The sequence below is a fragment of the Heterocephalus glaber genome, unplaced genomic scaffold, assembly GCF_053883595.1.
Source record: "Heterocephalus glaber isolate CG9 unplaced genomic scaffold, H.glaber_assembly_v1.0 deba00001553, whole genome shotgun sequence".
Taxonomy (NCBI): domain Eukaryota; kingdom Metazoa; phylum Chordata; class Mammalia; order Rodentia; family Bathyergidae; genus Heterocephalus; species Heterocephalus glaber.
Genome location: NW_028258344.1, coordinates 9,001,741 through 9,018,659, shown reverse-complemented (window position 1 = coordinate 9,018,659; position 16,919 = coordinate 9,001,741). Strand labels below are relative to the sequence as shown.

The following is a 16,919-nucleotide window of genomic DNA, read 5'->3' as shown; positions in this document are numbered from 1 at the left end:
AACTTTTTCTTATTTGACCTCTCTCCTGTATTTAAGAATAGACTTTTTCCTAACTCTTCTCTCCATCCATTTGACCAACTTGCTAAAGTTCTCTCCCTTCTCTACTTCACCTGTATATTCTTCTAACTGTAACTTTGTTTCTGTTCCTGCCCTTCCAATTCTTTCTTTGCGAAATTTAAAATACCTGTTTTTTATGTTATATTAACAGTTTGGGTAAAAAATGTTACTTCAAAATTAAATATATTTTATTACTATTGATAATATATTGCTAGAAATGCTATGAACAATTCTAAAATATGGCGGCTTAACAAATAAACTTTACTTCTCTCTCATACCTGGTATAATATAGATAACGCAAGTTGGACAGCTCTCCGGGGTCTTTCATCAAATGGGCACTCTGGGAATCAGACTCCTTCCACGTTTTTGATGCCACTATTTTCAACATATAGGCTCTAAGATTGACTGTGGGAATAAAAATTATTACCGTAAAAGCATAGCTGCTGACTCTGTACCTTGATCTGGAAGCGACATGTGTCACTTCTCACATCCTATCAATCTGTAAGGGGAAGAAAATGTGTGTTCTGGATGATCAGGTGCCCCCCAACTACAACTTTAAACTGTAGAAAGGGAATGCAGATTTTCAGTGTTAGCCAGCCATTAATTATTACATTTTTCAACTTTTCTATGACTTCAACAATTCTTACTAATGATGGCATTTACTCTCCCAAAGGATAATTAAGTGCTCTTTTGTGTCTCAGCAATGATCATCATTAACATTCATGTTATTGGAGATGCTGATGCATTTAACGTTATAATTAGGTACCAGGGAATGCAGCAGATTGTCTAAGGAGAGACCATGTCTATATCTTCTCTAAAGTAAAGCAGCTTTCTAGTGTCTCTCTGCCTCATTGATTCACTATCTTTTTTTCGAATCTCGTCTGAAAACATACCCTTCTCCCTGGACTGTGCCTCTTAATTTATTTCTTCCTCTGCTTTTTATTATTTAACTTTGTATTGTTTAATTAAATCAGGCTACATTATCTTGTGTTGAAGATGTTATTCAGAGGAAGCTGTTATACAATAGTTAGCATTTTTATTCCATATGATATTTCCAAAGCACTGTATAGTATTAATTACTAAATTACTACAATGTTCCAGGGAGGTAAATTAATTGTATAGTTTTTGATAAGTAGCTCCTCCCAATGAAGGACAAATGGGCTATATATATATATGTACTAAATTCCTTCCCATTGGTCCAATACCACTGGAAATTTATAATGATAGAATTAATAGCATCATTTGATATATTTCAATGACGCCGAGTTAAATACTGTCCAGGGGTTAGAACGTCACTCTTCACAACATCCTACTTAGGAGCTGGGAGGGACCAGAGCATAGACCATTCGATCTGCAGCCTCAGTTACTTCATTCATCTTGTCTGGAGGAGATAGCCCAGAGCAGCACTAGATCAGTAGCTTTCAATTACTATGTTCTTAATAAATATTGTATGGATAAACTCAAAAATATATATTTAATTATGTCTATTATTTCAACTACCAGGATGTCCAGTTTGCTAATTCAGCTCTGATGAAGCATATTCATTGGGTGTGGGGGGTAGAGGTGCTTAAGAAGTCACAGAGAGGAGAGCAGAATATCGTGATTGAAAATTCAATCATAATTATTTAGTCTTTGTTTCATTCTTGGCACGAAACACTGGCATTTATTATAACTCTTCATTAGTTCCCAAAATCTAATCAAAATTTTTTGTGTGGGGCTGGGGATTTAGTTCAGTGGTGCTGTACCCGCCTTGCAAGCACAAGGTCCTGAGTTCAATCCTGGTACCAAACAAACTAATCCCCAAAATCTTGTGTGGAAAAGACCTCTTTGATCATAAAGATGTCTTCAGTAGAATTTAATCCAAATTTCACTCACTATTGCTAATAATAACTGATTGGTTTTGAAATTTGGCAAGCTAGCATTTAAGTTGTGCAATGAGCAGCCTCTATATCACAGGATAATTGCTTTGAGTGTCTTAAAAAAACTTTTGGTAGAAATTTCCAATTAATGAAGAAAAATGACATTTCTAATGAAACAAAAATGTGAAGACTGTTTCCGACATTGCCTTTCTGCCAATTCTCTTCTGTGTTCTTTTACCCTGATAATGATTTCATCCCATTTACAGAGTTTCTGTTCTGATCTTGTTCACTCTTTCTTGTCCTCTTAAACTCGGTGGTGATGATATAACTACAGGCTAGCTAGGATGGCTTCCAAATATACCAGCAACCGCTGAGATAATTTAGAGGACTGGCCACAAGTACACACCCGTTGTAAGGGGCTCCCCTCATATACCTTGCCTTGCTTTTAGTCACATGTTCTTGCCTTCTACCTTCCTTTCTTCCTCCCTCCCACTTACCCTTCCTTCCTTCCTTCCTTCCTTCTTTTGTTCCCTCCCTCCCTGCTACCTTCCTTCCTACCTTTTCTACTTCTCTCTCTCTCACTAACCACTAGAAACTACTATTCTACTTCTTGCTTCCATGAGGTTTTTAACTACATTAGAGATTGTAGATCAGTGGAATCATGAAGTCTTTCTGTGATCATCTGATTTCACTTAGCATAATGTCCTCAATGTTCATCAGTATTGTAGAGTATAACATGATTTTTTTATTATGCTTGAATAATATTCATGTATATGAATAAAATCATATACATAAACATTTCCTTTATCCATTCCTCTGTTGGTAGACATTTAGGATTTATTCAACTCTTGGATGTTGTGAGTAATGTTGCAAAATAAACATATGGGTGTAAATATCTCTTTGAAATCCTGATTTCAATTCTTTCAGATAATTGCCCAGAAGTGGGATTGCTGGATCATATGTAACAGTGTAATAGTGCTGTTATTTACTTGAAAGAAACTTCCACTCTTGTTCTTTTCTATATTGATGTCATCATTTTACATTAGCAAACAACAGAACACAAGAATTATGATTTTTATATCTTTACTAATAGTGGTTATATTGTTCCTTTAAAAATTTGCTATTTTTAAGGTTATGAGATGATAACTTGAAATTTTGATTTGTATTTCCCTAGTGATTCATCACATTGGGCATTTCTTCATATAACTGTTGGGCAGCTGAATTTTTTTTTTTAGAATTTCCTATTTATATTCTTTCCCAGTTTTTAATTGAGCATTTTTGCTATTGAGTTGTAGAAATTTCTTATATATTTTAATTTTTCTTATATATTAACTCCTTATTGGATTTATATTTTGCAAATATTTTCTTATTCTGTAGGTTGCATTTTTTCTTTTGATTATTTATTCACTGTGCAGAAAATTTTTAATTTGACATAGTCTTGCTTACCTAAGATTATTCCCTATTTTTTCAGTGTCATATTCAAAAGTCAGTGCTAACAAAAATGCCATTAAGATTCACTCTATATTTTAATCTCGGGCTTTTATAGTTTTGGATATTGCAGTTAAATCTTTCATTTATTTTGATTTGATTTGATTTAATTTATGGTGTAAGACAATCATCCAATGTCATTCTTTTGCACATGGATACACACTTTTCTCAACATCATTTTTGGTGTTTCCTATCATGTATTCTTGGCAACCTTGTCAAAGATCAGTTAACAGTATATGTGTGTGTGTCTATTTCTGGATTCTCTGTTCTTTTCATTATTATATATGTCTATTTATGCAAGTAATTTAAATTAACTTAGATATTTTTATATGTTTCAAAATCAAGAAGTATGAGGCTTCTCTGTTTTGTTCTTCTTTGTCAAAGACTGTTGGCTATTTTGGGCCCTTTGTAGTTCCATAGGAATTATAAAATTTTTCAAAAGTTCTACAAAAATGCCAGTGGGATTTTGACAGAAATTACATGGAATCGGGGTCAGGGATTTAGTTCAGTGGTGCCACCGCCTACCTTGCAAGCACAAGGTCCTGAGTTCGATCCCTGGTACCAAAAAAAAAAAAAAAAAGAAAGAAAAAAAGAAAAGAAAAGAAATTACGTGGAATCTGTAATTGCTTTGGATAGCACGAACATTTTAGGAGTATTAAATCTTCCAATCCATGAACATAGGATGATTTTTCCATTTATTTGTGCCTTCATTAATTCTAGCAATATTTTGTGTTTCTCAGTGTACAAGTCTTTTGCGTCCTTCCTTAAGTTTATTCTTAATTTATTCTTTTTGTTGTCAGTATGTAGAATAATTTTCTTATTTTCTTTTTCAGGTTATTCATCGTTAGTAAGAAGAAGCAAAACTGATTTTCATTAGTCCATTAATTTATTAGTTCTAACAATTTCTGTGTGTATGTGTATATTTAAGTTTCCTAACATTCTGCATCTAAGATCATGTCATCTGAGAACAGAAACAATTTTAATTTTTCCTTTTTTATTTAGATCCTTTTTACTTCCTTTTTTCTTTAATTGCTCTGGCTAGAATTTCTAGTACTATACTGAATAGAAATAGGCATCCTTGTCTTGTTCCTAATCTTAGGGGAAGTTTTTTCAATCTTTCACCATTGAGTATGAGGTTAGCTGTGAATTTTTTGTATATGGTCTTTATTATGTTGAGAAAATTTTCTTCTACTCCTAGTTTGTTAAGTTTTTCTTTTGTACCAGGGATCAAACTCAGGACCTTGTGCTTGCGAGGCAGGCAGCAGAACCACTGAGCTAAATCCCCAGCCCATGAGTTTTTCTTTTTTAATCATGAAAGGGTGATTAAATGTTTCTCTGCATCTGCTGAGATGATTATTTTGTTTTTATCCTCCATTGTGTTAATTTGGTATATCACACTGATTTTTTATGGATTAAATCATCTTTTCCTCCTAGAGAGAAATCTTAGTTTGTTATAGTGAATGAGTTTTTTAATATGTTGTTGAATTCAGTTTGGTAATATTTTGTGGAATGATTTTGTATCACATACACTACAGACATTAGATTATTCTTTTTTTTTTTTTTTTTGGTACTGGGGATCCAACTGAGGACCTTGTGCTTGCAAGGCAGGCATGACACCACTGAGCTAAATCCCCGGCCCTTCTTTCTTTTCTTGTAGTATTCTTTTTGGCTTTGGTATCAGGATTTTACCGGCTTCATAGAATGAGTTTGGAAGTATTCCTACTCTTTAGATTTTTGGAAAGATTTGATGATTAACATTAATTCTTTAACTGTTTCATAGTATTCTCCAATGTAGCTATCTAGTGCTGGACTTTTCTTTCTTGGGAGGTTCTTGATTCAGTCTCCTTAATTATATGTATGTTCAGATATTCAATTTATTCATGACTGAGTATTAGTAGTTTGTATTTTTCCAGGAATTTATTCATTTCTTCTAGGTTATCCAATTTGTTCATAGTAGTCTATTAAAATACTTATTTCTGTGGTATAATTGGTGACATTACCACTTGTATTTCTGATTTTGAGTCTTTTCTCTTTTATCAATCTGCTTAAAGAACTTTCACATAATAAAAGTCCATAGTAACACCCATAAACAGTTCTTATAAAAATGAAAGGAAACACCAAAAACTAAAGTCAAGTCTAATTAAGCCTAAAGAGTTAATTTCTATTTACTGAGACTACATATAGGGAGGGATAAGTTAAATTACATTAGAAGGAAGTAGATAGGTGCATCTGAAAAGTTGAAACATTCTTTTGGGTAATTGATCTGGTTTCTGCCACATTTCAATAGCAAGAAAAGGAAGTAAAAAAGGCAGGACTTCCTGCAGGCTAAGAGACAAAAAATTCAAAATGGTGTGTATAGATTTTAGATAAGGATTTGGATCAATAATTATAAAAAGCCATCTTTTAGTCAACACATTACTTGTGTTGGTTAGTAAAGACTTTCTAAAATTGACAAATATGGAAATCACAAAGAAAAGTCTAAAGATACAATCACACAGAAACTGAAAATTTTTATAAGAAAAAAACAGCATTGAAAACAAATATATTCAGACACTCCATTTGTAGCACACAAGTAGAAAATATTCTTTGGTCTAACAACTTTTTTGGATGGGAAAAATAAATAGGAAAGGTGAGAATAGAAAAATAATTGGCAATACATGTTCCTCTTTGAAAAAAAAAAGTTACCAAAGAAATGAAATATTATTATTTGTCTACGAGAAAGATCATTTTTAAAAAGATTGTTTTAAAAAGGAGTAAGAACAATTCTAGGCTTTTTCATGTTCCCTGCCCCCAAATTTATGTTCCTCAAAGGGATCATATTTCTGAACACTTGTCAACCTCCAGAATTTTAGCTTTTGCCAAACGATGAATGAAAAAGAGTATTTCATTATTGTTTAATGTGCATATCATTGATTACTGCTGCTTTATGGATTTTTTACATTTAAAAACTGGTTGATGTCATTTTTATAAAGTGATTTTTAATTTCATTTATACCTTTTTATACTGGAGTTTTCACTTTTTTACAGTTTGCTTGTAAGAGGCTTTCAGTACCTTAATTCTATTTAAATTCATATACTTTTTATGGATTTTCTATATTTCTTTAAGTTTTTTTCACATTGAAGTTTTGATATGCATATAAATTCTAATTTTTTTTTTTTTTTTGGTACCAGGGATAGAACTCAGGTCCTTGTGCTTGCGCAGATAAATTCTAATTTTGGATGATCAAATTTAACAATAACTCTTTACAAATAACTTCTGCTTTTGACACAATCCTTACAAAGGCCTTTTGTGCATATGATTACATAAATCATCATTCTTGCTTCCCTTTAATGTTTTATGGTTTTATTTAAATCTGTATTTCATTTGAACTTTACTTTGGTGCTGTATAATATATGAACTGCTCTGATGTTGTACAAATGATTGGTAATTTGTTCCAGGGCAATTTATTGAATAATGCATCATTTCCTATGTGTCTGGGAGTTCCAACTTATCAGAAAAATGTTGCTTTTTAATGTAGTGTTTATACTCATTGGTTGATAACCTATAAAATGTATTTCCCCCTTCTTTCCTACCATACTTTGAATCTCATAGTTTTTCTTTTTCTTTCTTGTCTGTTTTTAGAATTTGATTGTTTATTTCTAAAATTTGAGAACAATATAATGATACTTCATCTGGCTAAGACATAGTTTTTCTTAATGTCTAAGTGAACTACTTGAGATAAAAAAGGATTCATTTATTTTTCGGATATTGTGTCAGGGCTGTGAAGAAATATGTAATTATGATTACTGTGTCACACAGTACCAATAAAAGGCACACACTGAAAACAACGTTTTAACTTTGGGTAGTCGGAGTTGCTAAAACAATTTGAACCCACTTAAATTCAAATACTAATTTGACTTTTAGTAATAGTTTCCTTTTGGAAAAGGGCTTGGGAAGGGATTATTTGTCTTATTTTTCTTTAAAATAATTTATGCTATTCATACTTTCTTTCCTCTAGTTGTGAGATATGTATAGTTGAATCCTAATTGCCCACATCTATTTTTGAAGAAAGAAAATATGTGAACAATCTAAGAAAGGCAGAAGAATAATATTTATGGTGTACTAATAGAGAAATTTGAAGATTATCCTTCCCACTCTCCCCCAAGGAGAATAGATGAGTAAATATTTGGAGGAATACACAATTGTGTAGCAGTGTGATTTTTTCCTGGGATACATAATTTGCCCAGGATAGAATTATATCTATTCTTGAAAAGTTCTGCTTTTGAGGTATCAGAGGGCATTTTATTTTCTTGATCTGTGTGAGGCTAGTTTTAATCACCCATCTTTTTTACTTTAGGAAGAAAGTTAGCAAGGATAATTCATTCATGTTGCTGAAACTGGAAGACTAGGGTTGACTCTGGAAGATGCTTTCTCAGCTGAAACTGGATGATACTTTATGTGTCTTTCCTAAACGGAGAAATTAGAAAGCCATATATATATGAAAGAACATTAAATATGTGATAAAATAAATAGTTTTGTAACTGATTTTGTTACTTAAATTCAAGTATTTTTTTTCTTACTCATCTGTGTCAACTATAAATTAAAATAGAAGAAGTTGGATGATGGGCCAAGAAGCAGCACAGAATGCTTCAGGGATCATGTTTTTAAGGATTATTAAACACAATTTGTTTTTGTCAGATTCCAATTTATCTGTATTTTAGCAAATCCTGGGAACGTGAGTTCTGACATCTTGTACATCCCTATTAATTATTCATGCTTGAGCTGCTGTACTTGTTTGACCTTAAAGACTATGTGCTATTTACTCTAGTGAGAAGTGGACAGAATACACTGCCTATTTTGAATGAATACAGCTTTCCTCCTTCCTCCTCTTTTCTTATCTGAGGTATATTAAATATCTGGAGTTCACCTCTTTCACCTCATTCTTCCCTTTGGAGAAAAGGATGATAATAAGTGGAAGTGGGCTTAAGGGATAATAGTAAGGTAATGAAAAAATTTAAAGGTAGAAATATTTAAAAATTCAATGCTATAAGCCCTGAAGTATTTTATTGGCATAAATAAATACTTTACTCACCTGAGTTGTTCAATGATGATTTTTAAATCCCCAATTATTTTTGAGAGTTCTTCCAATGTAGAAAAATAATGTCACTTTCTTTATGATCTGTCATTGATGTCATAGGCACTACAGGTCTTCTCTTTTAAGGAGTTGGGAGACACGATGGATACACTTCAAATTTCCATGAAAACATATCCCAGTCTCCTCAGGTTCAAACAAACCTTTTGGTTAAAAACTTAACCAACTCAAAAATGAACTTCTTTTCAGGAGCGGCTCTTTTTTAAAAAAAATCTTCCTTCTCCCTTCCTCCTCTGCTTTCCCAAGTGGGTATCTGTGTGGTAACTTTGTGGGCAGGATGAAGGCAAGTGGCTTTAACCTGTGTGCTAGTTTCAGAACAATGGTCACTTTCCTTTGAAATTCTCTCATTCCTTGGTGCCAGTAGATGTTCAGTACTGATGCCTGCTGAGGTCTGATCATATCCTGTTGCCACCCAAAGTACAAAGCTTCGGTCCTTGGCACATCTCAGCTCTCAAGCTATGGTATTAGTACAGTCATGTCTGATTTGACATTCTTTTTTCTAGAAACTTCTGCTCCCATCTGAGTTATCTCAAAATGCTTTGGACCACTACGCTATGTCCACTTTGTGACCCTGGTCCTCACCAATGTGGTTCTTCTGGAGTCCCTAGGTGATACATACAGGTTGCACAGAGCCAGGGCACTCCATCTTGCTACTCACAAATACTGTGTGGAGCTACGTTGCATAATGAACTGAATGTTTCTTGATGAATCTTTCAACTTACCTGTGCTGTGTCCGAGGAATCTGGTGTGTTGTTAGATCTTCCCAAACCATTTGGTCATCTTGCAATTATACCACCAGCCCCATAGTTAGACTTAAGGATGAGTCAGAATTAAGGATGCTGACACCCAATTTCTCATGTATTTTTGCTGCTTTCCTTCATTCTCCTAGCATGATTATAGCTTTAAACTAACAATGATGATGATGACGATGATGATGATGATGATATTAACAATGATAATAGGCACTTTCACCACTATAACTCTTACAATGTGCCAGATGCTGTTTTATGAATTAACTCATTCAGTCCTCATAATACTGTGGGGCAGGTTCCATTATTAGTCTGTTTTGTGTATTAGAAAAACATGCATAAAGAGCCAAATAACTTGTCCAAGATTTCATAGCTAGTAAGTGATAGAGCCAGAATTTGAATCCAGGCAGACTTCCTCCAGAGTCTGTGTTTTCCTGATTCTGATTCTGACCATGTCTCCTTTTTATTTGCCTAGCTATCTTATTTCATCTCCTCTTTCTTCTTGCAATGGACTTTTGTAATTATTGTTTCTGTCTAGTTTCCTACAAAGAAGTTCCTGATGCCAAATTGATGTGCCAACATTTGATTGTGGAAATAAAGTCCCAAGGAAGTGGGAGTGAAGGAGAGGAAACATAAGTGTGTTAGTGAACTTAATGGCCAACAAGTTTCTTGATCTCCACAGATATTTTTAGGGAAGATAGATGAAGAGACTGTCTACCCAACCATCTGGGGGAGAGGAAGGGAGAAGCCTCTGTCTGTCCTCTGGCTTCTGTTTTCCCATAGGTCGAATTTGGCTCCATGGAGTTCTAATAATCATGAGTGCAAAAAGTGTCCCCGTGTCCTATTGACTCTCCCTGCTCCAAGCTCAACCTTGGAAAGCAGAGGTATGGAAGGATTAGGACACATTAAGCCTGTACATTTGTAATCACAGTGAAGTCAGAAGACAACTGGCTACAGGAGACAGCTAGCTGCACAACCCAGGGAAGGCAGTAGGTCCCATGGCCAAAAAATGAAACAAGTGAATGAATCTGTTGTGATACATCAAATCTAGAACGAACTGTTTTTTTCTTACTGTAATAAATGTCATCATAGAAAGGAAGCAAGAAAGAAACAATATTTCCAAAAGGCAAACTAACTTTTAAAGGTATTAAAACTATTACACAAGGAAAATACAACACAGAGACGAATCAGATAAGCCAGGACTCATGCCCGAGGATCCAGCCGGACTTGCACTGTACCCTATCCAGAATGGTAGCAATTTGGTGTCCAGTTCACGTCCTCCAAATGCTCTAGGTGTCAGTTCTGGCCCAGCTGGCTCCCAGGCAGCCCCCAAACTAATTCTTCTTGGCAGAGTTTATTTCCTGTCCTGAAATTTATCTTTCCTAGGATAGCTGACACTGGTAATGTTAATTTCCTCTAGGATAACCTCTTGCTGCACTTCAGAGAAAGGCTGGCTCTATAAATCCAAGGAGACAGTCACATAATCATCCTCAGCTTCTTAAAATCTGGTTTTGTTGACCTTAAGAGCGTGTGAAGATAGCCACAGTGTGATACAATCTCAATCCTGTTATATTTTTAAATGCCTATTTATTGAGACTTTAAAAAAATCCTAAAGATTCACCTTATAACATTCTGTTAATTCATAAAAGTGATTATTTTAAATAAAACTTTAGCAAAGATATTTCTATTATTCATCTTATTATAAAACTTGGATTTTTAAATGTTCATAAATTAAGGAAAATAGACACTAAATATTTTCTTTTTTGTAGAACAGAGAGACTTATGGGTCTAATCAATATCTTATAAAAAACAGTAAACACATTTTTTGTATCATAATTCACTAAGCAGTAGCCAGTTGTAAAAAGTGAGTTTATTAACCTACTTATTAAGTGAAGACAGGACATGTCAAGTTTACAGATGTTCTGTTCCGCATAGTTTTGTTTCTGTGGAAATACTAAAACCACAGTCCTCACCTCTGGAGTTGCCTCCTGTGACTGCTCATGTCCACATTTGTCCCTGAAGGTCAGTTATTTTTACCAAATGGTTACAAAGTACGAACAGTACCCTATGCTTGTTTTCCTTGTGATTATTTTTGACTGTTTTCATTTTTCTGTCTCATAGTTATCCATTATCACTTAGAATAGTCACTTTATATTATTGAAATAAATTCTCCTTTCCTTGATTAGATCTTGATATCACTGTGTGAATGACAATAGAGGAAAATAGTAGCAGAATCAATAACATCCCTAAAACTTTGTCACGCTAAAGAGTTCAACAATTCTGAGTTACTTTTTAAACCTAAACTATCAAAAGTGTTTCTGATGCAGCAGTTTGAGAAATTTGTTGTTGTTGCTGAAATTTTCCCTAAGTTTTAGGGAAGAGAGACAATTGCAATTATGTCATTAGTGTCTAATGGCTGACAGCAACAAGACAAAGTCACATTCCAGAGCTCAGGAAGGTGTACCTTATTGCTCCTTTTAAAACTGTTATGAGCTGAAAGTGTAGCTCAGTGATAGAATGCTTGCCTAGCATGCACAAGGCCCTGGGAAAGATCCTCAGCACTGCTAAAACAAAGACTGAGGTTTTACAGGAATTTATATTTTTATATTTTTTCAGTGATTTAACCATGTTATGTGAAGTTTTTTGTTTTTTTGTTTTTGTACTGGGGCTCGAACTCAGGACTTTGCTCTTGAGAGGCAGACGTGATACCACTGAGCTAAATCCCTGGCATGTGAAGTTTTAAAGATAAAAAGTACTCCAGTGTTCCCAATATAATAAGACCATTGGCACTTTAGCATAGATCCAAATACAATCATGAATGTAACTGTGATTACATGAAATATTATACACTAACTTTTTGGTATACATAATATTAGAATCGTTTCATTATTTTCAGCTTACTGTTGTATGTGTGTAACCAGCATTGACAATATTACTGAAGACTTATTATTTGAAGACTTTCCAAAATAGAATTCAGTCTTTTGTAACCCAGTGCACCTGAAAGTCTGTTGCCTTCTCTTTATGCATGGGCTTTGTGTTTCTTCCTAGAAAGTTTTAAGTAGATTATTGCCACAGACCCTGAGTTAGCATTATTTGTAGAGTTTTTACTCATCTTTTCTCCAATTTGGACAATGTTCTTTTTTACTTTGTAAGTATTTTTTTCAAGTCATTTTAGTCATAAATTTATTTTTTGTTAAAAAATCCAGTTGTCTCAGCATAAGTATTAACTTATAAACTCAGTAGAAGTATAAACTTATAAACTCAGTAAGTATAAACTTAAATCTATTAACCAGAAGCAAAACATGGTAAACCCATTTGTATGTGGACATTCAGCTGAAGTAACTGTTAGAGGTGTTAGAGGTGCTGGGTGTTTCAGGCTCACATAGATTGGGCAGTAATACGAGGTATACAAAGAGTCTTTCTGCTGTTCACAAAGCCCCATAGTTGTCTTTTGCTAGCATGAAAATGACTTTCTTATATTACTCTAGTGATTATTGTTTGAAATCCTGTTCCAATAAGAGTATTTTCAAAATAAAGATTATTTAAGGTTTGAAAGATGATAAAACCATTCAGATTTTCTTCCAAAGAACAGGAAAACAATGTAAATAGATTCCTTCTAAATACATGGAATAAAGCAGTTGGTAACATACATTTTACGATCACTGTGTCAATATGTTCTTTAGAATAATTTCTTATAGCTATTTTGGGCCTATCACTGTTCAATATCTAGGCCAAAAGATGTGCTAACTCTGAGTTTAAGTTTCTAGTTTTTAAGAGACTTTTCTACTGAAGTTTGAATAAATAAGCCACATGGAAATAGCCAAAGTGCAAGAAGGCTAATGTAGCTGCTCAAAATGCTGATGTTCCCAGTGGTAAGGGATGCCAATTTTTCATCTAGTCATATCAGGAATTTTCACTTTGCTTTCACCCAACAAATCATGTCCAACTCAGGATAAGAAAATCAAAGAGAAGTATCAGAAATCATGGAGTCATATTCTTAGGGCCCCTTTCTTGACACTGAAAGGAGAAGTAAGCAAAGAATGATAGTGACGGAAGTGGCTTTTGGGAGCCTATATTCCTAAAATGTTGACCACTGAAAATTACTAAGTAAAAAGCTATCAGACAAAAAAAAATAAAAACTTCAAAGCTATTGTGGGATAATATTTTGGAAATATTAATTAGCATCACCGCAGACCATCTCTCTTCTTTCCCTCTCTTTCCATTCTTGCTACAGGGACAGATATGGCAGACAACCAGCAAATGGCTCACATCTACTTCTGGCCTTGTCCTGGACCTGCCCACATGCTGAGGGCCTTTTCATTAATTAAAAGGCAGAAAAAAAATGTTGTCGAGCAAGGTGAGGAGCTGAGGTTCTGCTTCACAACTCCCAAAATAAAAGTGATCTTGGGCTTGGGGAGAGAAAAAAACAAAGGGGCATTGATGAGAATGTTCATGTTTTTGAGTTCTGCATCGAAGGGCCTTTTAGATTTTGGGAAAAAAATCCAGAGGTTGGGTTTCCCAGAAGCAGATCTTATGCAGATGATCTCAGTCAAGTTTTTTTTTGTAGGAAGTGTTCCCAGGAGACATCAGTAAGGAAATGAGCATGGTAGGACAGGAAATGGCAAAAGGCCATCCAAGGATGTGATCTCAGGATAAACTTCAGAATCCTGACCTTGCAGAGGAAGGCTGAAGAGTAGGTTGCACCTCCCAGTTGTCCCAACCTGAGCCAGTGCTCTGACCTTTCTGGCTCCCACACACATTCACCTTTGGGCAGGGGTTTCCTTCCATAGCAGTAAACCTCAGAAGGTAAAGCAGCCCCAGCTATCCCAGTAAAGCCTCCCAAAAGGCCACAGATGCTAATTATTAAGAACAAAGGCACCGCATGTAAATGTAGAGAGTGAGCTTTGCACAGAAATGGTAAAAATGGGATCAATCCAAGTTATGGATAGACCACTGAAGTTGTCTGCTCCACACAAGGAATAAGAAAAATAGTATTATGATAACAAACATTTGATATGTGTGCATCTACCACTGTCCCATATTCATTGCTTTTCTTGCTACATTATTTTTTCCGACCTCCATTACAATGCTAAGAGACACAGGGAGCACAAATCATGCTGCTGCTTTTAGGTACATAGATTTGAAGAGTAACATCCCCAAGCAGCTTACTTGGACAGTGAAAGCCTCTCTTTAACCTCAAACCCAGCTTTCTTTTTCTAGTCTGTAGCAACAATCTACAGAACATTTCTGTAATCTGATAGAGATCCAGAATCCAGGAGTCATTATAGAGAAGCTAAATTGTGGCTACTGTCAGAATTCCTTGGTTCCCACATTTGAGCCTCTGAATTACAATCTCTAAGCATGAATCATTTGTAATGAGCTCCTCAGAGGATGCTTATATAGCTAGGGAAAAGCAATTGCAAATTGCAACATGTCAACATGACTTGAGTACGAACTACCTGGTGTATTAGTAAGTTCTGGCTATCTATGCATCATTAACATGTAGCTTGCAAACTGAGGAGGGAATATCTCCTCAGCCCCAACGTGAGTGCCACCAACAAATTGGCTTGTAGCATAAACACAATACACAGAGAAAGAAGTTGTCTTAGTTACTTTTCTTTTGCTGAGACAACACCTAAAGTTAAAGAAGGAAAGGTTTATTGTGGCTCACCGTTTGTAGAGGTTTCACTTCATAGTTGTCTGGCACCAAGGCAGGGTGCATGACAGAGGGCTATCACAGAGGAAAAACAGCTCATGGCAGGCAGATGACAGCAGTGTAATGAAGTAGCAAAGAAGCAACTGCAGGCCTGCTTATTTTTTGTCTCATTATATCCATCCAAGGTAATTGCCCTTTGGGTGGTGCCACCCACACTCAGGGTGGGCCTTCCTATTATTCACACCTAAAACTATGCCAAATCAAATCAATCAGTGGACTAATTTAACTAATCACACACACACTTAATACCAGCCTCACATACCTTAGATCCAGCTACCTCTGAAAAACCCCACCTATGACCTCATGAGGTTTTGGGGGACATCTAGGTACGGCCATAACAGACGTCTTCCATTTTTCCCTCAGAGGAGAATTGGTTTTCACCATTGCCTTCAGTTATTAATCTCCAGGCTTCCAGCAAGGACTCTTTAGCCTTCCAACGCAGACTCGTCTGCTTTCTCACACAGAGGCACACCAGAATTTGCTATGAGCTTCAGGCCATTGACTTTTTTTTTTTGGTACCGAGGATTGAGCTCAGGTCCTTGAGCTTGAGAGACAGGCAGTGGAACCACTGAGCTAAATCCCCAGCCCTAGGCCCTTGACTTTTGACTGGATCCTTTAGCCCTCCAGGGCACAGATGGTCATTTTGTATTCTTCTATATCTTGTCTGGCAGATGGACATTGCTACTTTTTCACTTTTGATCCTGTAAGCCTACCTAGTAAATACTTTGGATACTCATTCTTACATTTTATATTAAATCTATTCCTCTAGTGAACCCTAACTAATACAGGAAGTATGGTTGTCCGGCCTGATTATGAGTACCACTGGTAAGGAGCATGGTTTTCCATTTTAGATGGACCAGGGATTAAGTCCTGGTTCTGCCATTCACCATCTGTGTGAGTTTAAGTCACTGACATTCTATCACTTTTATCATCTGCAAAATGAGGTAATGTAAGTGCTTATCTCAAAGTGTTGCGTTGAGAATTCAACCAGGTAATGTTGCTAAAATGCTAAGTCCCGAGCCGTGGATGGAGTAAATTCTCAATAAGCCTGTTTATTACGATTTTATTATTAATCCTCGTGCTTTCCTTTAAAATGCTTAATGTAGGTCATCCTTTCTCTAACATTATGTTTTTTTCCCTCTTTTACATACTAAATGTCAATGTGGACCAGTTTTCAGGACTTGAGAATGATTCAGCAAAGCAAACCTTTTGGTTAATGTTGTTTACTGGAGTGGGATTTGAGTGGTGGCAATTTAGACACATAGCTGGCAGATGGTGGATGGCCTTGGGAGGCTATACCATTTGCTTAGAATACAGAGTTTGAAATCTCTCTTCACCAGTCATTTCAAAAATGAGTCTCACTTAGAATTTCACTGAAGCAAATGAGCCTGTAGTTAAAATCCTGGTGAAATAACCACTAGTTTAGTACTTATTTACAGCCTGAAAACTCAGCAGGTACAATACTAGCAGGTGCTTAATCTTAAAAGCTAATTCTACAGTTCCCTCAGAGTTCTTGTTTTTTGTGCATTTGGAAAGATAATTTTGAAAACCAGGTCCTGCTCAGCTTCCAGCTCTGTGTCAAAAATTAAAAAATGAGAAAAGAATTTTTCTTTCTAATTTGTAAAGCAAACAAGAGAAATAAAAAGAACAGGAGGAGGCCAGCTGCTGGAATGGCAAACAAATGGGACAGTTTTTGAAAAGGCAAGAAATCACAGCCTGAATGAAACCAGAGTAAAGGTAGTCTTCAGGCTTTCAGAACTTTCATCAACTACCTAAGAGGAAGGAAGCACCAGGTGACAATCGAGGCACACTGATGACAGGACTGAGATAAAAAATAATAGTTCATCTTTGTTTGGTCAGCACATAAGAGGAAAGCCCACTGAGAAGGCACTTCCATCAGTCAGAGGTGACTGACAGGA

General features: G+C 35.5%; 1 long non-coding RNA gene across 2 annotated transcripts in view; it reads right to left on the bottom strand.

Annotated features, from left to right (window-relative positions):
- LOC147824132 (uncharacterized) overlaps positions 1 to 16,919 on the bottom strand; it is a 100,332-nt gene that overhangs the window by 5,434 nt on the left and 77,979 nt on the right. For both annotated transcript variants that reach the window (XR_015442710.1, XR_015442711.1), the window contains exon 6: positions 336 to 462. This is a non-coding gene — a long non-coding RNA (uncharacterized LOC147824132). The remainder of the gene's footprint in view (positions 1 to 335; positions 463 to 16,919) is intronic.